Source organism: Marmota marmota, unplaced genomic scaffold (genome assembly GCF_001458135.2).
Source record: "Marmota marmota marmota unplaced genomic scaffold, marMar, whole genome shotgun sequence".
In the NCBI taxonomy this organism is placed as follows: Eukaryota; Metazoa; Chordata; class Mammalia; order Rodentia; family Sciuridae; genus Marmota; species Marmota marmota.
Window position 1 is genome coordinate 6,597,631 of NW_025999932.1, and position 13,841 is coordinate 6,611,471.

Below are 13,841 nucleotides of genomic sequence, written 5' to 3' on the forward strand. Positions count from 1 at the left end.
AAAAACTTTTTAGTTTGAGTAAGTCCCATTTGTTGATTCTAGTTATTAACTTTTGTGCTATGGGTGTCCTACTGAGGAATTTGGAGCCCGACCCCACAGTATGTAGATTGTAGCCAACTTTTTCTTCTATCAGACGCCGTGTCTCTGATTTGATATTAAGCTCCTTGATCCATTTTGAGTTAACTTTTGTGCATGGCGAGAGAAAGGGATTCAGTTTCGTTTTGTTGCATATGGATTTCCAGTTTTCCCAGCACCATTTGTTGAAGATGCTATCCTTCCTCCATTGCATGCTTTTAGGTCCTTTATCAAATATAAGATAGTTGTAGTTTTGTGGATTGGTTTCTGTGTCCTCTATTCTGTACCATTGGTCCACCCGCCTGTTTTGGTACCAGTACCATGCTGTTTTTGTTACTATTGCTCTGTAGTATAGTTTGAAGTCTGGTATCGCTATACCGCCTGATTCACACTTCCTGCTTAGCAATGTTTTTGCTATTCTGGGTCTTTTATTTTTCCATATGAATTTCATGATTGCTTTCTCTATTTCTACAAGAAATGCCGTTGGGATTTTGATTGGCATTGCATTAAACCTATAGAGAACTTTTGGTAATATCGCCGTTTTGATGATGTTAGTTCTGAAAAGGCTGTCTTTTCTCCAACGTAAGTTTTTGATGCTTTTGGCAAGGATCAATGACTGCATGTATAAGGACTTCTCTGTGTCGTACACTCAGAAATTGTTTGTGGGACTGAAAATTCGTACAACCACTTTGGAAAGAAGTATGGAGTTTCCTCATAATAATAGGAGTGTAACCACCATGTGACCCAGTTAACCTTGTCCTCGGTATTTGTCCAAAAGAACAAAAATCAGCATACTACAGTGATACATGTATACCAATGTTACAACAGCACAATTCATGATAGCCAACCTGTGGAACCAAACCAGATGCCCTTCAAATGATGAATGGATAAAGAAAATGGGATATATATATATATATATATATATATATATATATATATACACACAATGGAGTTTTACCCAGCCATAAAGAAGAATTAATTCTGGCATTTGCTGGTAAATGTATGGAACTAGAGAACATCATATTAAGTGAGATAAGCCATACTCAGAAAGTCAAAGGTTGAAAGTTTTCTCTTGTGGAAGCTGAGTGGAGGGGGATAGAAATGGAATAAAAAGGAGATCAGGAAAATAGAAAGGAGACCAACAAGTAGAGGAAACGAATCAAGAGGATAGAGAGGAAAGCCTGAGGTAGTACTGCAGAAAGAAATCTACAAATTACACTGTGTCCTTGTGTTGATATACCACAATGAGCCACACACACAATTATAATGCACTAATAATAATAATAATAATAATATCAATAGAAAGAATAACAGTAGAGTAGAACAAACAGATCCGGAGGAAGAAGGAGGAGAGAGACAGGGAAGATACTAGGGAATGAAACTGATCAAACTATATTATGGGCATCTACAGCCACACCAAAAGGAATTCTACTTTTACATATAAATATAATGCGCCAATAAAAGAAAACACACTATTTATATGTCTATTTCTGCTTCAAGAGAGCTGCTGTTGGAGATGTGATAGAAGGAAGAGGATGTGGACATTCCCTCTGTGAAACTGAAATGGAAGGCCACCATTCAAGTGACCATCACTTGTGTCCCCAATGGGAGTCATAAATTGGTGACCAGGAGGACGACTTTGTAAAACACATCTTGTGCACTGATTCTGGGAGCCACTGTGCCAAGTCCTTTACCGGCATCACCTCTGTATACAATATCACTCTGCAGGACATGCTTTCATTTTCCCCACTTGGTGACAATGAAAGTGAAGCCTAGGAGAAGGTAAGTGACGGTTCTTAAGGTCTGGAGTTGCCATTCAAACCGAATGTGTCTAGCTTAATAGCTTTTATCCTTTTATTTTTCTTAAGGTTTTATAGCATTTAATTTTTATCCATCACCATCAGCGTTATATACTCCTTGTAATTAATTGAATTTGATTCTGGATGGATTTCAGCAGACAACATTTCTTCCATTTCTTCTTGGGAGAAAGGTTCCCCTTCTTCAGTCATATACTTTATGAGTTCTTCTTTAGTAACAAACTCATGTCTAGCAGAATCTAAAACCTCAAAAGCCGAAGAAGGACTCCTTCTGTAATTGGTCTATACCTTCTTTCTACAAGTATTTTGTTCATCACTGGAAGAAAGTTTTCATATTGAATATATCCAGTGGGTTCTTCTTCTTCTACCTCTGCAAGCAGTTCATGTAGCTTTCCCTTACTAGGGCAGCATCCTAATGACCTAATAATTGTCCCAATTTCTCATTTTATCCCCCGAGGGGGTACAGCATTCCTGGAAGTACTGCAATACCAGGTCGATGCGTGGAGTGGATGGAGCAATCTCCTATTCCATTTCCCTGCTCCAAAAATGCACTTAATATATTGTCCTCGGATAGAGGACGTATCAGATATTAAACTGATAAGAACACAGACTACACTTGATCTCAGCCAAAAGGCGAAGAAGCAGTATTATAGCTTTTATTCTTAATGCCAAGTACACTCTCTCCATTTGAAGAAAGTTCATAATATTCTGTGTTATTTTTTTGTATTTTTGTTTTGCTTCCTATATTTACTTTTTTTGTTTGTTTTCCTTTCTGGATTCCTTTCTTTGGAATCCATCTGAATTCCAAAGCCTCTTACAGTGAAATTATAATCTGCATCTTCCTTAGGGCGTAGGGTGTAGACAGGCAGCAAGAGACAGATTTGGGAAATTTAATGTTGACTTCCATTTTCTAGTTACTTTGGGGTGAACTCAACCATGGAGCATATGACCAATTTCTAAGAGTTACTAAACTGATGGACAAGCAGACAGCACAGTTTTATCTAATTCAGAGGAGTGAGTGAAGGTACTGAAGGCTTCCATGAGCCTATGGAAGGTACTGAGCCACAGAGGAGCAGTGGAGGGCCAGCAGCCCCTTTGGTACTGCCCCCCACTTCACCTTATATTTCACCAATGACAAATTAGGAGAGACACTCACTAAGCTCAGTTAGCAACATGCTAGGAACAGCATCTTCTCTTTATTTATCACTCTCTATGCAAAGTTGCATTTTAACAGGTGTCTTTTTTAACCTTTAAGTCTATCTGGGAGGATGAATTATAACAGCATATTTTTATTGTGTTCTATTAACTAATTTTCTACCTCACCTCCTCATAATCTTTGACTCAAGTTCACACTGTGTTTGTGGAAGGTAGGAAGTTTTGCTTTTAGAAAACTGTACATTGAAGCATTTCATGTATTCTTTGCAGTCCTTATGGATGACTCTCTGGGGTTAAAGAGATATATGTAGGTACATAAGGCAAGACACAGAGGTAAGACATCTTTCCAGTATATCTTATTAACGAGCACCTAAATGGGCCTTACCATGGCATTTCTACTTCCTCCTCATCTGTTCAGTCCCTTCCTGTTCCACTGGGTGCTCCTATTGGTCCTCTTCTCAATGTAAATCACACTTCACATGGGTCAGTGCACCAAAAGCATTCAGGGCCCAAGAAACTCATTTAAACACATCACATCATTTTTGTCACCTTTGTCTAAATTTATAACAGAAATATGAATATACAGGAAGCTATACCTTTATAAATGAATTCCTTTCTACAGTGTAGCTAGCCTCTAATTTACATTAAGGGAACAGATTGTAGTAACTTGTACTTACTGCTTTTCAACTAATTTCTAGACTCCAAAATAGCAATCTAGTTTTCCCTCCTCAGTCAGGAAAGTGCCTGATAAAATTGTAAAGCCACCATGTTGCTTTACACCCTGATTGTGTCCCAAAAAGGTACTGACTTGAGTATTTGACTTGAAAACACAGCATTTACTAATAAGTAGTTAAAATAAATCTTAAAACACACACTGAGATTGAATGCATCGTTAATATCTATATAAAAACAGAATTCAAAAACTTTAAAAGTTTTGGTTTAAAATCAATTTTCTGATTTGTTAGATAAAGGAGATACAAACTAAGAATAGGTTTTAAGCCACTTGAAAACAGTATGGAACCAAATACATTTAAATCTGAATAGGAACAGGGAAAGATTTAGATTTGTTTGATTTCAGAGCTCTTAGGATCTTGTGCCAATCTATGGTGTTGATTGTCCACATTAAGAATTGTTGCACACACTAGTGACTGATTGGTGAAGATTCAAACTTTCAATGAGTCACAGGAAAAGGATGGAAATTAACTCTAATGACCGATGTGTTAGTCAGCTTCCCATTACTGCAATGAATATTGATATAATTGGCCTATCAGGAAGGAAGTTCTATTTTGTCCCACAGTGTGAGAGACTTCAGTCCTTGTCCATTAGTCCTGTTTCTTTGGGCCTCTAGGGGGCAGTGCTTGGAGGAGCAAAGCTATTCACCTCTTGGCTGGGAGTCAAGAGGAGAGAGGCAAAGGGACTAGGGGCCCACAAACCCTTCCCAGGGCACACCCCCAATGACCAGAAGACCTCCCACTAGGATCCCCCTCTTCACCTTTCCCCCACTTCTCAATAGGGCCAACCTTCAGACTAAGTCTTTAACCCTTGGTCCTTTGGAGGATATTTCTGATCCAAGCATAGCAAACCCAGCTGCCTCCCACCCTGTCCTGTGTTGCTACTCAGGACTGCATGAGTTTCAGTCTACTGTTCAGCAAGTCTACTTTGAAGTGCCCAATATCCTCCATTCACACCCTGCTGCTGGTTTGTTGAGAGTCGCAGAAGCATCCCTGGCTACTCATGTCAGAAACCTCCACGGAGTGGGTTGGTTTCAGAAGGGAAAGTCCAGGTGTGAATGTGGCTCCGGGCTTTCCAGAGCTGCTTTCAAACTCACTGGAGTTATTGCCAGATTTCAGATCCAAGGGCAGCAGGACTGAGGTGGCTGACTGTGAGCCAAGGCTGGGTGGCGGCTCCTCCTCTGTGGTTCAGTGCCTCCTTCCCCAGGGTCTGTGTCAGCAAGCGAGAGTGAAACCTCAGGCCTCCAATCTCTCTGAGCTCCCTTTGCCTCAGCTCTGCTTGGCCTTTCTGTGCCTTCACATTTTCTCACTCCAAGTAGGAGAAGAGTGTCTTTGTTTGGAAAGGACTCCTGTGAATAGACAGGATCCTATAGAGAGCCTCAGATAGACCCTTACTTTTGTTAGCAAACATAATCACATCTGCCCTTTCACAGAAGCACCAAGATTAGTGTTTTATTACATAATCTGAAGATGGTAATTACAGAGTACATCTTTAGAATCCCATCCACCACAAGCATCCAGGAGCGTGCTATACAATATGTAACCCCATTAGTTAGCCAGTTTTTCTTGCTACTTGGTATTGTCAATGTTGGAACAATTAGGCAAACCAGACTACTTTCAGTCATGCTGCCCTTTGACTAAGTTAGATACTATGCATCAAATATCCCCTTGGATTTTTATCTGCATTTCTATTCCTCTGTCTCATACCCTAAATGCTAATGTGCTGAATAAAATTGTGGATGTTGTCTTCTTTCTTGTTTCAGTGCTTTGATGGAGGCATAGTTTCAAGACTCTTACTATTTCTTAGTTCTTCTTTAAGAAGCACCACTAACTTTAACCTTATTATATTCGTGTTCAAAGGTAACCTCTAGACATTTTTCCCCATTTCTTACCATTATCCTGAAATTCAGTTAAACATTATTAATAAATTTTTCTTTAGTTAAGCATCATCCAATAACAGGCAGTCCACAGAGGGCCACTATAAGTGGATAGGTGCAATGAAAAAAAAAATAAATATTGTTTTTAATCTCTAATTGAAAAGAGAGTAAGTGAAGGTAATGGATAACTCAGCAGAATTGACAATGCTCATAACTGACACTAAAACACCAACACATGTATCCGATAAGTTACATAAAACATACATTATAATTGCCACCGATGTATAAATTAAAATTTACAACTGTTTTACTACATCATACTACTTTCATAATTAACCCACTTTGAACTACCACTGTGATTGCAGTCTTAATGTCTCCATTGTCCCAGGGAACTGGCTTTTCTGATCCTAGATGTGATCTGCCTCTCTTGGCTATACCATCAGACTGTGTGGGGACAACCCTCATCTCAGTGATCCAGGTCCACAGCAACTTTCTGAACATTATGTGGAAGGAGGTTAATTACATATCACCTAGAAGTTTAATATTCCTACTCAGGAACACACCTGTAATCCATGTGACTCGGGAGGTTGAGGCAGGAGGAGAGTGAGTTCAAAGCCAGCTTCAGCAAAAGAGAGGTACTAAGGAACTCGGTAAGACCCTTTCTCTAAATAAAATACAAAATAGGGTGGGGGATGTGTGGCTCAGTGGTCAAGTGTTCCTGAGTTTAATCCCCTGTGCCCCCACACCAAAAAAAAAGTATTCCCATAGGGACTTCACTTAAAAAGAAAGTGTAACTTCTATGGTCATTAAAAAGAAAATATTTTAATGCATTCTGAAAGTACATATGCTACTGTATCATATTTTTAATGTTTTGACAAACAAATTTCATTACAAATGAAATTTTTTGTAATTCACTATCCCTGCTCTGCTTTCTCAGCACATTCAGGATTGCAATGTCTTCTTGATTGACTGATTTATCATTATTTAATAGCAATTTCTATCTCTGACATTGTTCTTTTTACTCTGAGGTCCATATATATGATATTAAGATAATAATTTCTGATATATTTTTATTAAACTTTTCATGATATATCTTCTACATTATTAAGTTCAGCATGTATATGTTATTATTAAATTCAAAATGAGATTCATTTACATAGAATAAATTGAGCTACACACATATAAATACTACTGGTCTTTGTTTCTTTTAAATTGGTTTATTTATACCATTTATATTTAATGTAATTATTGATATGTCTGACATAAAACTTGCTCTTTTATTTTGGTTCCATTTATCACCTCTATTCTTCACTTCCTTTGTCTGTTTTCTTATTTATTTAAGTTACTTGAGCATTCATTTAGAATTCCATTTTGGTTAGTTAATCTGTGCTCTTTTTGTGTGTATCTCTTCACAGGTATTCATGCTGTCCAGTTGAGATAATTTTTCTGCTCAAACAAAGAGTACCTTTACGTCCCATTACCCAACTTGGTGATAATACATTTGAGTTAAATAATTCGTCAGGATACTTTTAGAATTATATCACATGAAGTTGTCACTTTTGCTTTAACTATAAAATACAATTTAGAAAACACAAGAAGAAAATGAAATCATGTTGTATTTATCATATTTGTGCCTTTTTTTTCTTACTTGATGTCCTGATGCTTCTTCCATTCTGCTTGGGATATTCTTTGGCTCCTCCTTAAAGGGAAATATAATGGAAGCAAATTCTCTTAGTTTCCTTTCACATGAGAGTATTGTGATTTATCATTCATTCCCAATGTGTGTGTGTGTGTGTGTGTGTGTGTGCGTGTGTGTGCATGTTTCTAGGTAGAGGGCTCTGGGTTGACGTTACTTTCTTTTAAATAATTGAAAACACCATGCCCTTTCTTCTCTGCTCCCAGGTGTCTAATGAGAAATCTGCTGCCATTCAAATTGCTTCCCCCTTACAAACATGGTGTCATTTTTGTCTCTGACTACTTGCGAGATTTTTTTTTTCTCTGTATTTGTTTTTAGAAATTAGATTTTAGTATGTCTTTGTGTGTGTGTGTGTGTGTGTGTGTGTGTGTGTGTGTGTGTGGTTTTGTTCAGTTCCTTAAATAAGTAGGTTTATGTCTTTTAAGAATTTTGGGAGTCATGAATTAAATTTTTTTCTTTCAGTTCCTTCTCAGCCTCCTCCTCTGTCTCCTCTCCTTTCAGGACACTGATGACATGAATGTCAGCTCCTTTGTTTTATTGCCAGAGATCCCTGAGTCTCTGCTCCGTATTTCAGTTCATTTTTCTTTCTGTTTTCATATTTGATGGTTTATCTTGATCTACATTCTAGTTCACTGATACTTCCCTGTGTCTTCTTCATTATTCTGTTAAAATTATATACTGAGATTTTTATTCCAGTATTGTATTTTTCAGTTGTAAAATTTTCACTTTTTTTTAATATCTTCTATTTTATGTTGAGATCTTCAGTTTTCTCCCTTGAAATTCTTTGTAGTTTTTAAAATGTTTGTCTGCCTGTAAAATAATTTTATTATTATTGCTTTAAAATCTTATCACATAATCATAGCATTTTTATCTTCTTGAAATTAATATTTATTAATAGTCATATTTGTTCAATTTTTGGTCTTTCTGGTTCTTCACATGAGAAGTGATACTCCATGGAAACATGTACATTTTCATATCATCCTTCGATACTCTAGTTTTTTTTCTAAACTTTATGTTTGGCCACATTTTCATGCCACTGCTTAGTTAGGGGACCAGTTTGAGAAAGTACAGCTTTCTTATTGTCAGGTAGTTTTTCCATGCGGCCTCTATTGACCTGCAGTGGGTGATGTACCTCACTATTATTGGACAAGTTGGGGCTTTGAGCTGCTCAGTTGACATCACAGTCACAGTGGAAGTTACCCAGTGGAAGCTACTGGAAAATGATCAAAGTTCTGTTTTTTCACTGATCCTACATTGATGCCATTTTGCATGATGAGGAGTGTTTGACTTGCTAATGCCAGGTGGTGTTGGAAGTCTATTTTCCTTACTTGCATTCCATGGACACCCTTTGAGAGACTGTATTGCAGCTGGCTTGCAACAAGGAGAATCCCTGTTCTCCCCTTGGTCTTCCTCATGCCACTCTGGTGGAGATGTTCGGTTGCCTGTTATTGTCTCACTGTGGAAATCAATGTTTCAGTCTTTGCTGGCATTGGTAAGGGTAGAGAGATAGCACCTTTTTGTTGTATTTTGATCCATTAGAGCAAACATTTTCTGGCAGTTTCATGCTTATGCAGCTGACCACTGCTATTCTAAAGCCCTTGCTATTTGAAGGTGGTTAGCCTTCTCAACACTAAGCATAGGCTATAAGAGGCAAAAAGAAAACCCAGCAAGCTCTCCACTGTGTTATTCCTGAGGTCTGCAGTCTTTAGATGGTGCACCTTCTCTAATGGTTTCTCTGTTTTTGTCTCTTTTTCCTTCCCCCCCCCCCCCCGACACATAGTGTGTGTGTGATAATATTTGTGTCTTATGTAGCAAGCAGGAGGAGTAGAGGAAAGTACAATCTATTACTTCTTCTTTCCAGAAGAAGAATTTCCCTATATGATCATTTTCAGAAACACAAACTAAAGTTCATGCACTGCAATTAACATGTTTTTGAGTATCATTTCATTTCTAGATTTGATCTTCCCACCACTCTTATTTGTTGAAGAATTCAAGAACTTTTTCATTAATTTACCCATGATCTGGATTTTAGAGAGTGCATTCTTATGGTGTTGGTGAGTGTGTCTCCCTGACCTTGTATTTCTTCCAAATGAAGGCCATGGTGAGAGGTTAGATATGAGATGTTGGAAAAGACACGTATTCCATCAGGAAGCACATCACCCCTATTGTATTCCTAATGGAGGACAGTCAGTAAGCATTTCCTAAGTCTGAAAATTGGAAACATGTAAACTAACAAGCACGAATGAGAGGACAGCCTGCAGTCCCAAGGTTACAAACACTAAATACCTATTTCTAGAAAAAGGCACTCTTGTGAGTGAAAGCTGGGGGGAGGATTCATTGGAATCCTCCCGGCTGTCTACATTCCACATGATGAATCTAAGGAAGCAGAAACCTAGGCTTTGCACATAAAATATCCTTTTCCAGAAATATTTCACAAATGATAAATTTTTTATATAAAAATTCTTCAATTTCTTAATCACCCAGAGATATTTTTGCTCCAGACTGCTAACATATATTTATATGTAGGAATTATTATATAAGGAAGAACACTACCTCTGTATAAAGATGGAATATTTTAAAAGTTTGAAATAACCGGATTTCAAAATGCATAAATTTTCATGTAAGTCCATGATAGTTTGTACATCATTGTTAATAAATTTGTAAAACTGAACACAACTACACTAGATAGTCTGTTTCTTGACAGCTAGCCCAGTCCATTGTGATTCAAATATAACAGAGCAGAAGTGGGCATTTGACATACTTCCTGCCCTGCTGCAAGTTGTAGAAGGGAAAAAGGAGAAGCTGACCCAGATACCCCTTCTCTCTGCCCATAGATGCGCACAGTTGTGTGTGGTGCCTGGCAAGGTGGCATGTGTATAAAGTAGGACAGGGTATAGTACAGTAAAAGGGAACACAGTAATGCAATCATAAATGTAAATATTTAGCTAAGAAATATTGTTTATAATGATGTGGAAATGCTACAGAAGCATTTTCATGTGCTGAAGCATTTTGATCAGAAGTCATATAATCAAGCTGAGATTCTGGTTGATTATCTGTCTAAAGAGTTTATGACAGATGAGACAATGCGGAGAAAGTTCAGAGGGAAATTGTTGGAAAGCCCCTGGGAATTTCCACACACACACACACACACACACACACACACACACACACCAGAATGATTGAGAAGATGTGAGAACACGAGAGTGTTAAGTTCAATACTCACAAGAAAAGAGATCAATAGTTAATAATTCCCAGATCTAGGCATCTTAAGTGCGTGGTCAACAACAGGCAGATCATTTGGCTGACTACAATCCATAAAAGACATTTTTCAGTTGGAAAATTCTGCTCATAACATCAGAGTACATCAATTAGAATAAAACTTTTCCAGAAGCATTTCCTTAGAGGAATCTGGCTTGTGAGTTATATGGCTACTTGGAACTGCTCTGCAGCAGTTCCCTTGGCAAAGCATAATACTTTCTGAAATACACATCCCTATTATATTGACATTCATAGTTTCTGAAATTCTCTATTCTTATATAAACTAAAGGAATTTGAAAGGTAGAAAATATTAATATGTCAACCACAGTCTTCAGTGAGAAATCACACAGCAAGTTTTCTAGCAAGGATTTTGTTGTTATTATTGTTATTTTAAGAGAAAAATCTCTTTTATGGACTTAACATTTTGCCTATTTAAGAGATATTAATATATGTGTTAAAAATGTTAACATCGAGTTTCACTAAAAATCATCCTACTCTCTACATTTCCACCCATTTTTATTGATTCAAGTTCACATATTTATGAATTACAAAGATATAGTTTTGCTTTTAGCAATGACAATATTGATAATTCAGCCAAATAGAGATTTGGAGAGGAGGTTCAGTAAATTACTTGTGGCTGATTAATATTAAACAGCTGATTATATGGATGTCTTCATCAAATTGACTATTGTTGAACATGGGATCTAGAATGACATTTGATCCTATTTATTTCTCAAGCATCATTACAAATTAAAGCTGATCAGTAGATAAATCATTTGTATTAAAAAATAAAGGGATTTTTGTGATGTGATTTATCAAGTGATCAAATTTCAAAGAGTTGCCTGAAGCACTATTATAATTTCAAGCAGAGTATGCAAACATAGAAAAGAATAATGCATTTATAATAAGAAAGATGGGAATATTTTTTTAAAAGATTGAATTCATTGTATGATTTTTGTTTTGTGTTTTTACTTAATTTATTTTAAATTTGCATTTGGATGTTCCATTTAGGGAAAAAAAAAGGGTGGGGGATGATAGTGTGATTGAATATTGCAATTTTCCCATGCAAACATTCATAAACATACTATCATTATGCTTTTATATAGACTTTTAAGTTTTCATAGAAGTATTTCAGAAATTTATAAAAAAATTTTATTTAAAATAATCATCATGTAAAAAGCATTTCCTTCCATTCTTACTCAGGATTTTTGATGCTTAATAATATAAAATAAATTCTCTTAAATTTAGAAAACAACACTGAGATTAAAATATAGAAGTAGTACACTACCTTGGAGGAAAAAAATAAGCACATACATAAGATATTTTTTGAAATATGTTTATTCTTTATTTTCTTTTTTGATCATAAAATATTCATATCAACATTAGGCTATTATCGTGAAAACATCCTAACAGGATTTGAATATATAGGAAATTTGTTCCCATTGTTAAAATAAGTTATTGTATATGTACTGAGTAGATTATGATCCCAATTTATAATTTTTCACCTTCATTGAATGGACCTTCTTAAAAAAATTAAATCTATAATGTATTTTTTAAAGGACTAATATTTTGTCCCAGTACTTTTGGCAATTACAATGCAATACATCTGCAAACAAAATGGATTCTGTTCTACTTTTAACTCCAAAATTGTGAACTTCAAAAGGCCCAAGAAGATGTATTGCATTCTAGCTAACATATCTGTCATGCATAAGAACTAGTTAACTAATTTGCTTGCTTTGGGGTCATTTTTTTTCTTAGAGACTATATATAATTCTTTGAATTCAAACTCATAAAATCTGTTGATGAGATTCAGCTTCAGAGGAATATTTCCTGACTCATAATATTTCAAAAAACACATTTCTGGAAACTTTAGTATATTAAATCTTATTAATACCAAGGTCTGGAGCAATCATTATTGAGTTGTCATCAGAGTCTACAGAATATAAATCTAAACAAATGCGACCAGTATAAAAAGAATTCTTTATTAAAACCACCTTTCCTTAAGGTTCTATTACCTCAGTATGTGATTTTGGTGTGCTTAAACACGACTCTCCAGGCCACTGCACCCGTCCACTGCTAACTTGCATTCCATCAAAACTGACACCACTGAGAACTAAGAAGTGCTGGAAAACTTACTCTTCTCTTATAAAGTACATCAGGCCAAAATGAACATCTTAAGTCCAGTTTCCTTGTAAAAAATGGAAGGCAAATACTCCTATGGTTCAGATAATTAATCTTCCAAATAACTGGGATTGTTTTTAATTTATGGAACTCTATATGACCCCTATATTTTTACTTTGCTTTTTAATTATATTTTTTCTTTCCTTATCACATTCCAAAAGATGAAATCAATTGTTAACTAAATATCCATTCTTTAAGCAAAGCCATTCATATAATCAAATGAACCGAGATTTATACATATTAGTGGCTAACTTTCTTAAGCTACTTAAAATGCTGACATTTGATCCTTGGCAAAATGCACCAGTTTTTAAAATGTGTTTCCAAGGTAATGAAAAGACTGAGCTTCAGAGACCCAGAGACTGTTAAATGTGATTTGCTACAGCTCGCATTACTGCAAGGTGGAAACAATGAGAAACAGAGAAAATTCAACTTTTTATACAAGTCATCGTACACAGCAATCCATGAGCTAATAAAGTCAGTCTTAATATGTTGCCACTGTGCATAATAATTCTTAAATACAAGTTTCACATTTTAAATAAGGTAGTTATAATATATCCAGTTATAATAAACTCCTATTTCACCACTGCTTGTGAAATTCTTCAACTCAACCAGAATTATATATGTGTTTCCAAGACTGTAATGGGCAGATAAGGAATGTCCAGTGCTACTTTATTTTAAAATAAGGAAGGTACCATCTGCATTATCCAAAGGAAGGGAAGACAGAGTTCACCTGCCATGTGGCAGCTGACATACAAATCATGGTTCAGTTGAGTAAGCAATTCTAAATCAGGGCAATCACATTAGCCAACTGTCTTTAAAAGAGGAAGAAACTCCAGTTAAATATTAAAGAGTTTATGGCACAATGAGTTTAACTTTGCGTGTTTTATCACTATTTCTTCATTTTAGATACATATCAATTAATTTATGAGAATTATGACTATAAAACTAAAAAAGCCATTTATATATCTTTACACTATTTTGAAAATTTTTCCAGATCCATGAAATGAAAATATGACTGTAGATAACTGAATCTCAATATTCCTAAGATCCA

At 36.0% G+C, this 13,841-nt stretch overlaps 1 non-coding gene across 1 annotated transcript; it reads right to left on the reverse strand.

The window, feature by feature from the left end:
• Window positions 1–2,347: 2,347 nt before the first annotated feature.
• LOC125616206 lies at window positions 2,348–2,538 on the reverse strand. Its single transcript, XR_007346843.1, has one exon. It is a non-coding gene; the product is annotated as a U2 spliceosomal RNA (small nuclear RNA).
• Between the last annotated feature and the right edge of the window lie 11,303 nt (window positions 2,539–13,841).